This window comes from Manis javanica, chromosome 14 (assembly GCF_040802235.1).
Source record: "Manis javanica isolate MJ-LG chromosome 14, MJ_LKY, whole genome shotgun sequence".
Classification (NCBI taxonomy): Eukaryota; Metazoa; Chordata; class Mammalia; order Pholidota; family Manidae; genus Manis; species Manis javanica.
In genome coordinates, this window is record NC_133169.1 from 74,832,798 (window position 1) to 74,849,409 (window position 16,612).

At 44.4% G+C, this 16,612-nt stretch overlaps 2 long non-coding RNA genes across 2 annotated transcripts; one reads left to right on the forward strand and one right to left on the reverse strand.

Annotated features, from left to right (window-relative positions):
* Positions 1–1,285: 1,285 nt before the first annotated feature.
* Positions 1,286–10,887, reverse strand: LOC118967513 (uncharacterized). The gene is made up of 3 exons (XR_005054607.2): positions 9,762–10,887; positions 9,334–9,390; positions 1,286–7,843 (listed from the first exon to the last, which is right to left on the reverse strand). It is a non-coding gene; the product is annotated as an uncharacterized lncRNA (long non-coding RNA).
* LOC140846145 (uncharacterized) lies at positions 8,241–15,665 on the forward strand. Its single transcript, XR_012125063.1, has 3 exons — positions 8,241–9,467; positions 10,905–11,016; positions 13,243–15,665. It is a non-coding gene; the product is annotated as an uncharacterized lncRNA (long non-coding RNA).
* The last annotated feature ends 947 nt before the right edge of the window (positions 15,666–16,612 follow it).

The following is a 16,612-nucleotide window of genomic DNA, read 5'->3' on the forward strand; positions in this document are numbered from 1 at the left end:
GTGTGTATATGGTATCTTTGTATGTGATTTGTATCTTTATAAAGATATAAATGTGTAGGGTCAGTGGGTCCATGTCAGACTGGTGCCGACAGCGGCAGGATCACAAGGATAAGAGTGGCTGAGGTGGAGCAGAGCTTGCAGTTTGCTGGAGGTGAGATCATGGAACATGAAGGGCAAGGTGTGGAATGGTCCACTGTTAGACAAAGTTGTTAAGTCACCAAGAATGGTGATAGGAATAGGGATGGAGAGCCAGGTGTTAAAGTCATTAATGAATGAAGAGTAGGTTGGTAAATAACAGTAGTGAGGAAGGGTGTCTAGTGGCAAAGTCCAGCATGAATTTGAAAGGATCTGGCCCTTGTGAAGGAGGGAAGGAAATGGAATTGAAGGTGCCATGGGATACCTACCCCATCCCGAATCCATCTGACAGAAGACCAGAATGGCCTCTGCTAGGGGCTGCAGATGAGGTGGCTTTTGCAGGGAACAGCTAAATTTCCACGAGGGCAAGATATGAGAAGACCTTACAAAAAAAGGATGAAAGACATAGTGGCACTTGCTGGTGGACCATCCCAAGTGTCAGGGCGCATAATACGTAAAGGTGAGGGAGAAATGAAGACTATACTTGCCTTGTTGAATTACTGCAAATTCGAGAGATAATTTTATGTAAAAGAGCCACTAGAGTGTCTGATGAAAAAGATGGTGGTGATGGTGGTGGTGGTGGTGGTGGTGTTGATATTGATGGTGGTGGTGGTGGTGGTGGTGAATGTGGTAGTGATGGTGGCGATGGTGATTTTGATGATGGTGAAGGTGATTATGGTGATGGTGAAGATGGTGATGGGGTGATGGTGAAGGTGGTGATGGTGGTGGTGACAATGATGGTGATGGTGGTGGTGGTGGTAGTGGTGATGGTGATTTTGATGATGGTGGTAGTGATGGTGATGGCAGTAATGGTGATAGCCACAAGAGCAAGAGTTAAAGGTCAATAATAGGTAATGTCAGAAGAACCACCAGTGTAGGAATCAAGTGTCCTTGAGTCTCATCCTGGCTTTGCTATTAATGAGCTGTGTGGCCTTAGACAAATCAGTCACCTCTCCTTTCTGGACCATGGTTTCTCCATCTATAAAGTGACAGCATCAGTGGCTGTGAACTCTGAGGTGGCTGAGGGGTCAGACATAAAATATAGATGATAATTTCCTGAAACACTTTTTCAAAACATGTGTATTTTCTCTCACACTTTCCCCATCCCCAAGAGGGTCAAATCGCATTCTCTGGGGAAAGAAACCAGAATGTGCATTTTGAAAAAGTCCCCCAGGTGATTTAAAAAATGCTCCCTCCATCCCCAGCCCTATTTTCTTTCTTCAGAGAATCGCTTTGCCTGGAAGCTCATCTTTCCTCTCCCAAATGTCACCACTCAGAAAGTGATGGTGAGAAAGATGTGGTTTGTCAGGCAGAGCTGGGTCAGAGCATCTATCAGACAGACCAGACATCCTGAGCTCCATCCTTCATGGGCAGATGGCCAGAGAGCAGGCGGCATTATTCGTGCAGCTCCATTCTTTGGGCATCTCCCCTTCAGACGCATAAGAATGAGAATGGAATCAGTGAGCTGAGTTTTGTTGCTATGTGTTGTTTTGTTTAATATCAGCACACCATACTGCTGCCCAGCCCAGCACCAGCCACCCTTGAGGAGGCGGCCCTCGGCCGGCCACCAGGGGGCAGCACAGGCACAGGTGCAGTGAGGGGAGGGAGCCCAACACACCAAGCCCAGCCCTGTCGCTTAGATACCCCTGCACCCCTGCACCCCTGCACCTAAAAAGAGCTTGGCTCATAGGGGGGACTCAACAAATACTTGCTAAACTGGAATCTATGGAAAAGCAGCAAGTAGACCAAAGAAACAGCAGTTAAGGGGAATTCATCAGTTTTCAACTCCAGGGAAGAGTACGGCTGCAGAGAACTACAATTTAATCCTGAGCAAACTGGTATTAAAGCTAAAGGACAAAGTAAAAGCATTCATTACATGCTAGGACTTGAAAGATCATCACCCACGGGCCCTCTCTGAATAGACATACTCGAGTGTTTCTAACAAGAAGAAAAATGAGCCTAAGAAAGTAATCAACCAATAGTAAGAAAAGAATAAACCAATAAGGCTATATAATTAGTAGTTAAATCTAAAAAGGTTCTGATAGCATGATGTAAAAAATACTTAATAAAACTAAATTAGAACTAAAACCCCAAATGATTTCAAAAGGGTGGGTTTGGTTGGGTTGGAGAAATAAGTGAAAGCAGGATAATATTGGAATTGTATCGAATCAATAGATGAATTTTCAGGGAAAGTATGGAGATCCAAATATTGGCTTAAATATATGTTAAAATGTAAGGATAATTGCTAGGAAAAAAATAGAAATAGAATGTATACTGTCCAAACTATTGGAGGAAAAAATTCAAGTAATTCGAAATCAGTTAAAACGGATGGTCAAACTGGGGAAACAAACACAGATTTTTTTAAGTAGGACACATGAAAACCATAAAATGAGATTATACAAATACATCCTAGTCATAGTAGTAATCACAAGATATGGAAATGAGTTAAATTTCCTTATTGAATATGATTTGCTGGTTGGGTAAAATAAAACCCATGATGTGAGAAGGTTGGACAGCTAGTTTTAGAGTATAAACCTAGGAGTAAAATTCCTGAGTCAGAGGGGACTATTTGGTTTTCCTAGATGCTGCCTCACTACTTTCCAAATTAAATGTATTAATTTACCTTTAGAGTAGTGTTGGAGTCCTGTTGCCAAATCTTGATATTGTTAGACTTTAAATTTTTTGCCAGTCTATTGGATAAAAAATGTCAGTTATCTCATTTTCATTCTTTTTTTTGTGTTACCTTGCTTACTAATGAGGTGGGGCATCTTTATCTGTGTTTTTTGGCTTTTCCGGTTTATTAGATGACTGGCCTCTTCTTGTCATTTGTCCACACGTTTATACATGTTGGCTTGTTCTTATCATTTGTACAATTTCTTGATAAATTCGGATAATAGCCTTTATCAGCCATATGCATTACAATATCTTCTCGTCTTTGATGCATTTTTTCATTTAGTTTGTGGTATTTTGAACTCTACAAATTTTAATCTTAATGGGTTCTACTTATTGTGACTTGCTTATGAAATCCTTTTGTACTCTGAAGTCATAGCCAGATTCTCTCAAACCCAAACATTACTTCAGTAGGAATGTCTTCTCCGATGCCTCAGAGTAGACCATGTCCCATTGTGACATGCACTCATGATACTTTTTTCTCTTTTATTGCATTTATCCCAGCTGTAATCATACATTTATTTGTGTAATTGACAAAAAGTCTGACTCTCTCATGACAAGGTAAGCCCCAAGAGATCTCAGATTATGTCTTATATTCCTTTTCATCATATTATCTCCAGAGCTTAACATAGTTTCTGTCATGTCATAACTCATGTTATTCTTATTGTATGCAAGCATTATTCTAGGACACTGTATGTACACCTTTGGTACTGGCAAACACATGAGGCAGGTGCTATATTATCCACATTTTAATGACATAGAAATTGGGGCACAGAGAGGCTAAGTAGTATATCCAGTGTCATAGCTAGTGGACAGCAGAGCCAGGATTCAAACCCGGATGGTCTGGCTCCACACCCTTTGCTCTCAAGCTTTATTGTGTACTTCCTCAAAGGGTAGGAACTCAACAGATGTTTACTGGGTGAGATGAGTGACAAATCCACAGTTTTAGTGTGGTTCTCCAAACAGAAAAATCATGGCAGGAAAAAGAAAAATGGTATATTTGAATAAGAAAATATAAGCTGCATCTAGAAGTTAAGTTATTTCTAACAAAATAACATATATTCTTTGATATACTCATGGAGCAGTACCAAAAATGTACTATCTACTGTGACTCAAAGAAAATCTCAGTAAATATTAAGAAGTTGAATGTATGTAAATAAATGTACTGGCCAAAGGCAATAATAGTGTAAATTGACAACAGAATGAGGTAAAAAAAAAATCCCCCCAAAATCCCTCTTTGTTATCATTGTTCTTCTTTTAAGTATAGTTCACAAAGTGAAATGTGCAAGTATTCAGTGAATGTTCAAAGAATGTCCACCTAAGTGACTGTCACCGATCAAGATCCAGAACATTCCCATCATTCAAAAACACTCCTCCCACCCTTCTCCAGTCATTCCCCTAACCAGAGATAATCACTCTCTTGCTCAGCAGTATTTTTGAGATGCATAATGTTGCTTGGTTTGTATATCAGCAGTTCATTCCTTATTTATTTCTTTGTTTCCTAAGTAGTATCTCTTTGTGTGGGTATATTGCTGTTTAATAATCTAGCTTTCAGTTTGGGGTTATTGTAAACAAAACTAATGTAAACAGTCTTGCACAAGGATTTTTCTGAATATAAGCATTCATTTATCTTGGGTTTATACCTAGTCATAAAATCTCTGGTTTGTAGGGTAGGGACATGTTTAGCCATTTTATACTTTTGTTAGCAATGATTGAGAGCTTTTGCCCTACTTTCTAACAAAGATTTGGTATTTTACATCTTTTAACTGGCAGCTATTTGGTGGATGTCAAGTGGCATCTCACTGTAGCTTTAATTTGCATTTCCCTGATGACTACTAATATTCAGTATCTTTTCACATATTTACTGGCCATTCAAATATCTTCTTTTGTGAGTTGCCTGTTCAAATTTTTGCCCATTTTATAATGGATTTTCTTTTCATTATTGATTTGTAGGAGTTCTTTATATATTCTAGACACGTCTAGCAGGAAATTTTAACCTAAACTTTTAAATAACTCCCAAACCAGAGAAAAAAATCTTATTTTGTAATGTATAATTATTTTTATAATCTAAAGTTGTATTTTATTTGTAATCTGAAATTACAAACAATTTGGGAATAAATGAAAGTGTGAACACAGTATTAAAACAAAAAGCTAGTGGGATGCATGCAAAATGATATTTAGAGGACAATTTATAACTTTAAATGTCCTAATTAGACAAAAGAAAGATTTTTTAAAAGGAACTAAAGTTATGAATCAAGAAGCCAGATAACAGATTATGAGGTAAACTCCCAGAAAAGTAGGAAAGAATTAGTAAACACGAAAATGCAGGGGTTATGGAGTAAAAACAAGGAAGAAAAATTGATTTAAGGCTTTGCAACTCCAGTTATGAACATGAAAATAATGAAACATTAGTAATAAGAAAGAACATCTGTTCTGTTAAGAGATTTAAAACATAAAAGCGTACCATGAACAACTTCATTAAATAAATTTGAAAATCTGGATTTAAAAAAATTGGTGATTTCCTGGTAAATATAAATTCTAAAACTGACTAAAGAGAGATAAATGATTACAGAAACATTTAAAAGTTAGTCAAGATGAGTCATAAAGCTCAGATCACCAAGAAAAAAATAGTTTGCGGTTATATCACTTCTTCAGAACACAAAGTAAGCTTAGAAGCTTCTCCACAAGGCTTGCATAACCATGTAACAAGACTAAACAAAGAAAATTACAGCTCAATCATGTTTATGAACACAGATGCAAAAGTCCTAAATAACAGCAGAGCTAACTAAATCCATTTGTATCCTGAAAGAATAATACATTTTAACGAACCAGGGATTATCCTTGGAATGCCAGGATATTTCAGCATGAGGAAATCTATTAGTGTAATTCATCTGACCAAGAACTGAGAGGAAGATCATGACATCATCTTGATAGATACAGACAAAAAAAATTAATGAATTCAACAAAGACCCATTTGTGATTTAAAAAAACCATTTAACAAAATAGCATTAAAATAAAACAGCCTCATTTTAAGAAAGGAAAGAAACCCCTCTCCCAACATCACATTCAGTGGTGAAGCACTAGTCTGGAATCAGAAACAAAGACAAGAGCTAACACTATTATTATTCAGTATCTTAGCTAGTGGAATGAAACAGTAAAAAGAAGTAAAGCATATAAATATTGAAAAAGAAGAGACAAAACTATTTTTACTTGCAGACAATGTAATTGTCTTTTTAGAAAATCCATCCAAATCAACTGAAAAATGATTTGAACTAATAAGAGGATTCAGCAAATTGGCCAGATACTGTACCCTATTAATAAGCAATGGTGAAAATGCCATGAGAAAAATAGATGACATTTATAAAACTCTAAGCTACCCAGGAATAAACTAAATAAAAAATGTATAAGACCGACATGGGGAAAAAAACCTGAAACAATTTCCAAGATTAAAGAAAACCTCATGAAGTTCATTAGGTTTCAGAGTAGGGGGAGGTGCACCCACATGGTAACATTTAACCAACGACTTCCCGTCAAGACTATGGTTTTACCTTTCCTTATATAGGTTAGCAATTCCATCCACCTGTCAAAATTTGAAATTATTTTAGCCCTTTTCTCTGATGATTTCAAGCTGTTTTTTATTTTAATTTGATTTGTAAGTTTTCAAAATAAAATTAACCCTCATAATGACCTCTGGCCATTTATTGACTGGTCAGTTTAAGCATGTCTTAAATTGTTGTCCTTTCTGGAGAGAAAATGGGCTGAAAGGTTAGCTCTTGGCTGATCTTAGGGCAGCAGGAAAAGACCGGGATTTGGTAACACCAGTGATCATGGAATCATGGAGTTAATATTGTCAAAGAATACTGGGGTTTAGGGGATATCTGTTCTCTAGTTCTGCTGAGGTATTTTCTGAGTATCTCATGAGGACTGGGTTCTCGTGCCATCCTCTTCATCCCAGGCTCAGGCTGGCATCGTGGAGGGCAGCTGTCAAGCTCCCTAGGTTTATGTGTGGGAGCTGCCCATTCCTCTTCATGTCCCAGCAGACATCTCGGGGACACCAGGATACATCCTGGGGGAGTTTCCACAGGGGCTGTGAAGTTCGGAGGGGGAAACAGTAAAAGAGGCTCTGCTGTTTAAGGTTTTGAGAACACAGGTAAGCAGCCTGAGTGAAAACAGGAGATGGATGCCAGCCCCAGACTTTGAATGTCTGGGTGTCAGGATAGAGAAAGTTCTTGAGAAGTTGGCAGCTTGTCTTGAGTTATAGAAGCACATGCCATTCTAGGCCTGGGGTGACCTGAAAACCAGTGTAAAATGAAACAATTCTAACAACTCGGCTTCGGATTCCAGGGCAAACTCCTGAACACATGGTGGCGGGACTGCTCCTTCGTGCTTGTTTCTTCTGCTGCTTTGTCCAGGGAAGGCTGATGGCAATGCAGTCCAGGCTCATGAGCCTGGAAGTGAGGTCCCATTGGGAAGTCTCAACTGCCTGTGGACCTGCTCTTCTGCTAACTGCCTTTCTCTGCAGGGTAGTGGAGAGGGTGCAGCAAGGTGATCTCCAGGTGGGGGCAGCTTCTCTCAACTCCACTCCCACCCTGAGTGCCTTGCAGACACTCGCCTGCCTCCTTCGGACCCACTGTGACATCTGAGATGACACAGGCAGCAGTAGCAGCCACAGGGTGGGTAGTTTTTTGTTTTTAGAGCTTAAGAACAACAAAGTAGCCTGTTTGACTAAATTTGAGAGAAGCTGGCCTGCTCAGCTCTTTTTCTCCTTTACAATTAGGAAGTGAGTTTTTGTGTTCTGATCTGGAAAGCCCACATCCCCTGCCCTGTCAGGTGCAGCCAGCAGTCCTCCAGTCTGAGTGTCTGACACACACGCCTGTGTGCCAGCCAGGCCAAGCTCTCGGGGGACCCCGGTACAACGGGCACCCTCTCTGCTCCAGGTCTGGTTTCTGTCTGATCTGGAGTTCATGGCTTAGCTCTGCCTGCAGTTGAGAGTTTGGACAGTAACATGCATTGACTTTGCTGGAAGGTACCTTGCATCCTGTGGGGAAAGAGACTGAGTAAGTTAATTGCAAAACATGGTGATGAAGTCTACGCAACAAAAGGATGCCTTTTATCCAGTTGTCCAGAGTCCTTTTAGGGAAAGGGAAACCGCTGACCCAACACCTCAAGTGCAGACTTCCAAGCAATACATCCAAGCACTCTGATATTTTAAAGCCACAATTCAAAATTATAATCATGTTAAAAATCCAACAGGTTTGGCAGTAATGAGGTTGTTTTTTTTCTTTTTCTTTAAAGAATTCTTATTTTGCATTTGACCCTTCATGTCCCTGCTTCACCTTCTCGTTGGAATAGAAACTGTCAGACTGTTCACGGGCGCTGACATAAGGCCTGTGTGGTCCGGCCGCTCTGGAAAAGGGGGAGACTTGGGGTTGGTTGGTTTGTTGTTTTTGTTTTTCTTGTGTTTTTTTTTTAATGAAGGTATCATTGATATACACTCTTATGAAGGTTTCACAAGAAAAAAATGTGGTTACTACATTCACCCTTATTATTGAATTCCACCCCCCATACTGTATTGCAGTCACTGTCCATCAGTGTAGTAGGATACCTGTTTGTTCTTTTTTTTTGTTTAATTCTATGTCTTCTCTGGGTGTATTTGGAAAGCCTATTGAGTGGAATTCAGTATTTTTGTAAGACTTTTAAAAATCAAATATCATAGGATGAAAAGGAGGCCACCAAAAGGAAGTACTGTTCTGCATAAAGCTGATATTCCCTGACTTTGCCAGATTTTGTTCCAGAGGTTAGTAACCTTCTGTTTCAAAACAGGAAAGAAGCTGAATCACAGGGAGTCACCTACACACAGGCTTTGCTAGATAATTATTCAGCTGACAGTTCAGAGAGCTTAACAAACCCTGCTCCCTGGTCTCAGAAGACTGAATTCACTATGTCTTAAACAAGGAAAAAAATTCCCCACTGGGGTTTTCAGATCTGAGTGCTTCCTTTAACTATGTGGTTTACCTGTTTAAGGACTTGGCAAAGAAAACAAAAACGCCTTTCTTAACACTTACATCTCAGGCTTTAATTATTCCTATTTTTGATCTTCTAGCTGTAGATCTAGAATTAAACAGTCTTAATGTGGGTAGTTGCTTTTTTTTTAAAAAAAAAAGCCTACTTCAACTTGTAGACTAAAAAAAATTTTTTTTCTGCATGGACAGCTTTGGTAGGGAGAGAAAAGAAAATGCTATGGCCTTTTAGTTTAACTGGGGAGCTAGTTTACTTGGAAATGCCTGCAGTATCTTTGCTGCACAGACTGGGGAAAGGCGTCCTCAGAGCTGCCCGGGAGCCCTGTGGGCCGAGCAGAGGTAGCTTTCTCCTCCACCCACCTTCCCAGAACTCTCAGGAAGGTGGACTTGGTTCCAAGTCGCTTGATGGACCTTGACGACTGGGGCCAGCGTAGGGAGGATTCCAGGTGGAGCTTGGCAGTGTGATTTCTGTAACTTTTGCTCCAATGGCCAAAAAAGACAGGCTTACCTTAGAGGATTCTCTTTTAACTCTACTCGTCTCTTGTTGAAGCTTCTGAAAAGATTGCTGTTGAGGAGAGAGATGAAGAAAAGCGGTGTGTGCTGTTCTTCCCCCATCCAGGGAGAGTGAGGGGCGCAGCACAGGTGCTCTTCTTCCCCCACCGGCTGGTGCTTGGGGGTGAGCCTGGGGGTGGGGGCGAGTCCACGTGTTTGGGTATTTGGAATATTTTTTAACTAAGTATGTATCTGTTTTTAAATATAGACATGGTTCTGTCTGTGTAAGTGGGGAAGCATGGATATACAGAAATGGGAGTGAACAAATAATTCCAGAAAAAGAAGAAAAGTGCCTAGAACAGGAGGGACTGAGCCCTCTCCGGTCACAGTAAGCAGACAGACAGAGGGTCCAGCAGTGTGTGACAATGTGAGGGATTTACACACCATCCTGGCGGGGAGCTGACAGGCTCTCTCTGTTCCCTCTCTCCTGACGGATGAAACCTCGGAAGAACCCACTGATCAGGAGGCGTCATGGAGGCCTAACGAACAATAATAAAACAGTCAACAGGAGTGCAGTGTTTCTTATGTTCCAGACACTGTTATGAATGCTTTACCTGCATCCACTCATTTAGTGCTGACAGCAAGCCTATAAAAGAGGAACTAGCATTCTCCTCACTTACAGCAGTAGGAACCGAGACAGAGAAGGGAGACACTTGGCTTAAGTTCAGGTTGTCCGAGACCAGAGTCCATGCTATTAATGACTGAATGTTAAATAGGAAGAAACAAATTAAGGCAACAGTGAGTCAAGGTAGGAAATGCTGCAGCCCAGATTTGTGGGACGTCAGACCAGGGGGTGGGGAGCCCTGCTGGAGGAGCTGGGGAGGGTGTCAAGGGCAGCCAGCAGGGGAAGGCTTCTCTTTGTATCTTATCAGAGCCACAAGGCCCAAGTCATCAAGTCCCCACCCTACCCCAGCTGCTACGGCAAGAGCTCCCTAGTGGGCATCAAGGGAAGGAATTCCCTGCCCTGTGGATCCCGGCTGGATCCCAGGCTGACTTCAGGTGGTGAGAGGGAGACGTGGCCTCTGCTGGTGCCGGATTTGGGGTCTCAGGGCTGACTGCTCATAGTGCAAGTTAGAGACATGTCCAGTGGGAGGATGAGCTGCCCGCTTTGTGGCTGCTGTTGACGGGGAGATACCAAATTGGTAACGGAATTGCCTCCCAGCCACCCGTGGGCCTGGGAGGAGAACTCAGTGGGCTCCCCAGCGACGGACACTCAACCTCAGAACAGTGTCTCCAGCATGACCCAGGGAAGGGTTATCACTGGGCTTTTGCCGTCTCGCCTCACCAAGGAGGAAGTGTGCTGCTGGAGAGGTTCGGCTTGCTCACAGCTGTGCAGCTGGCACATGCAGAGCCAGCTCCATCCAGCCATGGCCTCGTCCTCGGGCCCCGGGCTCCACCAGAGACTCCGTGCTGAGACCCAGCTAGTTCTTTTGGTGTGGAATCACACGGCCTCCCCATTTCTAATTCAGCTTGGGTGTATTGAATGCCCCAACCTCAGCTCAAAGGTATTTGATGTTTCCCATGCAGTGCGATTGAACATAGGTGCTACTGAAATGATCTGGGCAGAAATGACTCATGGCTCACTTTTGTCTACGGATGGCAGAGGTGGTGCTTCAGGACCGAGTGAGTGAAATCAAAGGTGCGAACGTCGTAGCTATTGGCTCACAGCCAGTAAACACCTTCATGGCCACCCCATGCCAGAAGGTTCTGCAGCCCCCACTGCTCCCAGATGGACATATAGGTCACATCAAACTTAGCTCCTGTGATACCCTGCCCTTGGAGGACTTTGGGGGGACCAAAGAAGGGGCTTGGGGATTCTTGGGGCATAATGAAAACAAGAGCTACACGTTACTGAATACTTTCTGCTTGCCAGGTACTTGGCCTGAATAATCTCATGGAATTGGTGCCCCAGCCTTAGGAAGGGAGGGGTGTTGCTAAACCCACTTCACACATGAGGGGACTAAGCTTCAGTAGACGATGTCACTGGTCTGAGTCATGTGACCCCCAGCACCTCAGAGGGTAGCCATTAGGACTCCTATCCCTGCCCCGGGCATTACATTAGGTTACACACATCTGCTGCAAGGGATTGAGTTTGGAATCAGACTCACCTTCTGTGGTCTAATGGGAAACCTGGATCGGCCCTGTTCCTCAGGCTCCTAACCTGTGGCCCCTGAGGCCGTGGGAGTCCTGAGGACGGAGCTCGCTCAGCTCCAGGAGGAAGGAAGCACCTCATCACTTCCCCAGATGAAGCGTCCCACCTCCTTGCCTCCAAATGGATTTGGAAGAACTCGTGAGTTTGGCCCAGGATTAAGGGTCTGAGGGATAGGAAGCAGTCTTCATAATTTCAGGTCTGCTCAGGGATTCCCTCTGTGGGAGGAATATATCTTTAAATACCAGATCTGAGTGGATGGGCTGGAATCTTCAAGATCTTTCTGTATCGAGAAAAGGAGTTTGTGAACTACAACGAGAACGGGAGCTGGATGTACAGGATTATTATTGCAGGTGGTTTCCCTCAAAGGGCAATGTAATTAATGCACAGTAGGGCATTCAGCCAAAGGTGTCTCCTCTAGAATTTGCCTCTAGTTTAGACCTAAAATTAAGACAAGTAGCCCCTAAGTTTTCTTTCCAAATGGTGGTACGTAGTTTGGAAGTGAAATTGTCTTTGGAGAGAGATCATTTTATATGTTAATGCAATCTCTCTACAGCCACGGAGAATGAGACCCAGGTTTTCCCAAGGTCATTCATTGATTGACAAGACTAAGACTTGGACCCATGTCTCTTAAGCCCTTTTCCAAATCATGATCCCTCTTCTCAGAAGAAAGAGGATGTGGTGTTGAGGCTGTTATAACAGTCTTAAAGAATGATGTTTGGGATCTCATGGGTGGGCATTTAAACATCCAATTCCTTGCTTCCATGAGAGCAAGGAAATAGAAACATCCACTGTGGCAAAACTTTCCAAAATACTGTGTACATCGTGCCTTACAAAGTAGAGTTTAATGAGCACACCGAACATTTTCCATGATTCAAGATGCTGCAATATCTCAAAGTCCTCATCCTAGATATCTCTATACGTAGCTTCTAGACAAAAGCTAGTTTGACTTTTTTAGTGGATTTTTTTTGTCACTTGAGCTTTTATGTGTGTAAAAGTAGAAAGTAAAACGTCTGGTTAACTGAGAAGTCTGGGTTAGCTGAATTCTGGTTAGTTGAGGTCTTTTTTTTTTACTACATGGCCTGCTCTGCCTTTGTCTTCCCAGCCTCCTCAAGCAAGTTGTGAAGAGTATTTAATGGCTTATAAACTTGAAATTTATAAAAATACTGTGCATTCTCCCTAGCCTAGAGCACGTTCCTTGTAACTCAAACAGAAAAAAGATAGAACACCCGAGTGATTGACACCCGGCCTAGAATATGAATCTACCTGACCTTCCTGTTGCTTCTCATGTTTTGTCAGGTTCTAAGAGGCTAAAGGAATCAGGGCTTTGACCTCTTCTCAGGCCACGTCTGCTGGGGTGCCAAATGTTGCTGGCCCTGCCTGGAAGGAGAAGGGAGAGCTGCCTAGCATAGCTTCAGTTTTTCACATCCCCAAACGGACAGCCATTCTGGCAGGGCAATCAGACAGCCATCTCTCTCCCTCTGAGGCAACTAGGTTACTGACTCTGCATTGGTGGTGCTGCCCCTGGCTGTCTGGGTCACCCTCTGTGAGTCTGGTGATTGCCTCATAAATTGGGGTTTCTGTCTTCATTCCTTTAATCGAAGACAATAGCAGAAATTAAATGTGTTCTTAATAAAATCAGCCTTTTCTTATTGGGCTCTGGGAAACAAGTCTTCCCAAGATGTCTGTTGTTTTTTTTTCTGGGCTCATTTTCAGGGAAGGCATTGAGCATCTTGAAGCCAGCCAAAGGGAAGGAGGATCACGTTAAAGTCTATCAGCGTGACAGGGAAGGCCAGAGACCAAGGCAGAGCCGCGTCACCTGGAACACACAGAAGGCTTCCAGGGGCTCCAGATGGGTCCCCGCTCAGGCCGTCCACCGTCAGGACCAACACTACCTTCTGCAGGATGGCCTCTCTCTCGCTCATTCCCAACCACCAGTGGCTCCCTGTGCCTGCCTGTGGCCCCAGCTCCCGCTCAATTTTGACTTCTGTAGTTCTAGGTTTACTTCATGACTCTTAAGAAGTAATTTCTTCTGTCAATAGGAAATTCTTCTCTGGTTCATGGTTCATATTTGAGAGAGAGAGAGAGAGAATATAATTGGTTCAGCTCTTTGTCCTCCCTTTTTCTTTTGAAAACATGGGTCACAGGTCACTGGAAAGGTACCAGTTGGTTCTTTTTGTGGGTCCGTCACCAGCCCCTGGTCCAGTGGGCTGTGTGGGAGAAGCCTGGGTAGCGAGGAATGGTTGAAAAATAGCCCATCTGATCACCAAGGCCTTTCCGTGGGTTGGTTTGCTCTTACATAGAGCACGGTCTAAGTAGGCCCCAAGGACCCACTGATACAGCCGGCATTCGTGGGCATGTGTGAGTGTTTTTAGAAGAGCCATAAGCTATCTGTAAACTATCCCTTCCATGGGAGACTAGAAAAAACTTGGAGGAGGTGAGAAACATGTCTTGAGCTCCAACAGTCCAACACACATTTTTCAATCCCAGGACAAAGCCATGGCTGTCCTGGCTGTTGCAGACTCGGATGAGAGACACCCCCGCAGCCTCCAGGCCTTCCCTGGGCTCCCAGCTTCACGCCCCACTCTGGAACCCAAACCCTCTGCCTTCTGCACTATCGCACCAGCGCACGTGCACACATACAGGAGCGTGCCAGGAGGCAGGAGCAAGAATACGGTGGGTGTTGGAGAAGATGTGAAGCTGCCTAGCAGTCTTGATGAGCCGTCTCCGGATGCCCCTCTCTCATTGGCCTGAACCAAGAAGCCAGGAACAGCTCCTGCCCTTTCAGACAGAAGTGCCTACAGAGCTGCTATTGTTTCCCTCAGGTAACAAATGCCACAGGCCTGGGCCCGCCAAGCTATCCTGGAGCCCAGCTGCTTCCGCGCCATTAAATGAGAAGGGTGCTTTGTTTTAATTGTCACGTTTGTTGTTTGGAAGGATGCTTTTTGACCACGTAGTTGTCTGGGTGACCTTTCATAAGAATTGCATGCAAATGTCCCAGCGGAAGGCTGTGATTGGTCTGGAAAGGTTATCTCCATTCGTCTAGACTGCTGCTTCACAAAGCAGAAGGTTCAGGCAGGGCACTGGGGCTGGGCGCAGCAGAGGGGAAAGTCTCCCCCATCTCCGCAATGGAGGCCCTGAGCAGGTGCAGGCACTGCTTCTATTTGCTTCTGGCCTCCCGCGTTTTACCTCCGCCTGGAATAACCCTCTGGCTGAGGTGCCACCCTGAGCTTTCCTGTTTCCTCTGAACAGGCTCTCTTTGAGCAGACGTAATGCACCCTCCAACGGCCCTGAAATAAACCACGCAGAGGAATCACCTTTCTGAGCTACTGAGGCTCTGTTAACAGGTTCTTAAAGGGTTTGTGGAGGGGACAGCATATTGATGCTTCATCCACCAAACAGCTCTATTTAAATAACTGCCCTTTCGGAGCCAAAAGAAAAAAAAAATTCTCTCTGGAAACTCAGCTGAGATTAATGTGTTCCTTATTACCACGGAGCAATCTGATAACCCTTATCCCCAATCTCAGGCTGGCAACTGGAGAGATGGATTTTAAATGAAACATACTCAGATTTAAGCTGCCGAAGAAAAAGCATGCTGATTTATGCACGCGGGGTGGATTTCTTGCCCCCGCCGCTCTCCAACTCAGTCACTCCCAGCCAGATCAGGCTGTTTACTTTCCTTCTAGGTGGAGGCCTTGAGGCAGCAGAATTAACCTTAGAGGTTGCACAGGGTGGGGTAGGAGAGAGAAGGCAGGGAGCATGAACGCAGCGGGCCGGGCTGGCAGGGAAGGTTCAAGAGGCGTGAGGGGATTGCAGTGGAGGGGTCTGACGTCCTAATAAATCATGTCAGCTGTTGACTGGGGATTCTCAACAAACAGCTGCATGTGCAAGCAGTGGCCCAGTCCTTGGGGAAGCAGGTGGTGGCGGCGCAGAGGCCAGCCTGCCTCAGCCTGCCTCCATTAGCTGTAATTATGCTTCTGACTTCTGCCGGGGGCAGCGAGCAGCCTTCAAGGCCTGCCGTGACTACCAGAGGCCCACACTGTTAGCCGGTGGTCAGTCAGCTGTAAAATGGGCCACAGTTGGCAACAACAGAAGGCGTCTGAGGCCTGAAGCAATTTTTCTTTGAAATCAGCTCCTAAATTGCAGGGAGTCCAAATAAATTGATACATTTACTGGCTTGAGCTCCATTCGCTTTCCTGCTTCATTGCCTCAGCTGGGCCTCTCCTCGCTGGAGCAGGAAGGACAGGGGGGACGGGCGGGAAGGACCTCTGATCTGCTGGGAGGGCGGCCACAGGCTGGGCGCTGAGGTGGTGATTTCTGTGTGCATGCACGTTTTCACTACCAGTGTGAATGAGTGCATTTCAGCTTACACAACTGGACACATTTTTTCTCCAAAGAAACCCATAATCTACAGGTGAAAGCCCCAGTAAAATAAAAAGCAAAGAGGTACCAAATGCTCATTCCAATATACACAGGTGCTGTACCACGGTGCAGGCTCTCTCCCCAGTCCGCCCTCCTGGGTCGGGAGAGCCACTTTCCTAGGCAGCAACATTTCTGATAATTTAGCTAGTTTAAATTCTGGGGTGTTTCCCTCCCTAATGAAAACTGAAATTAAAGGATAGGAAAGGCCCTCGTGAGTGCAGCATTCGACTGCTCACCCCATGCGTTCAGCGACATCTCCACCGCTGGGGTTTGGAGCTGCAGGCCCGCCTGGGCAGCTGGGGAGGATGGTCACTGCCCGTGGATGTTCTCCCTGGGGGTGCAGAGCCGCAGGTGCTGGTGTCGGTCCGCATGCCAGCTGCTGGCTGCTGCTGCATGTCATCCTTCTAAGGCCCACTTCCCTACCCACCATGCAGACAGGGGTAACCCCCCCAATGGGTTAAGTGATGGATGTAACAGCACTGGTTTAGAGCAGTCAATACTTTGGATCACTGAAGAGCAGCATGATCACATTCTCTATTCCCAATGCTGGGAGAGCCCAGACAGAGGGGGGCTCACTTCCCGCTGTCACCCTTGATGTGAGCCCCCACCTTCTGTCCTCTCATCCTCTCTGTAAAGTCGGAAAGCCAGCTGGGTCGGTGCCTCC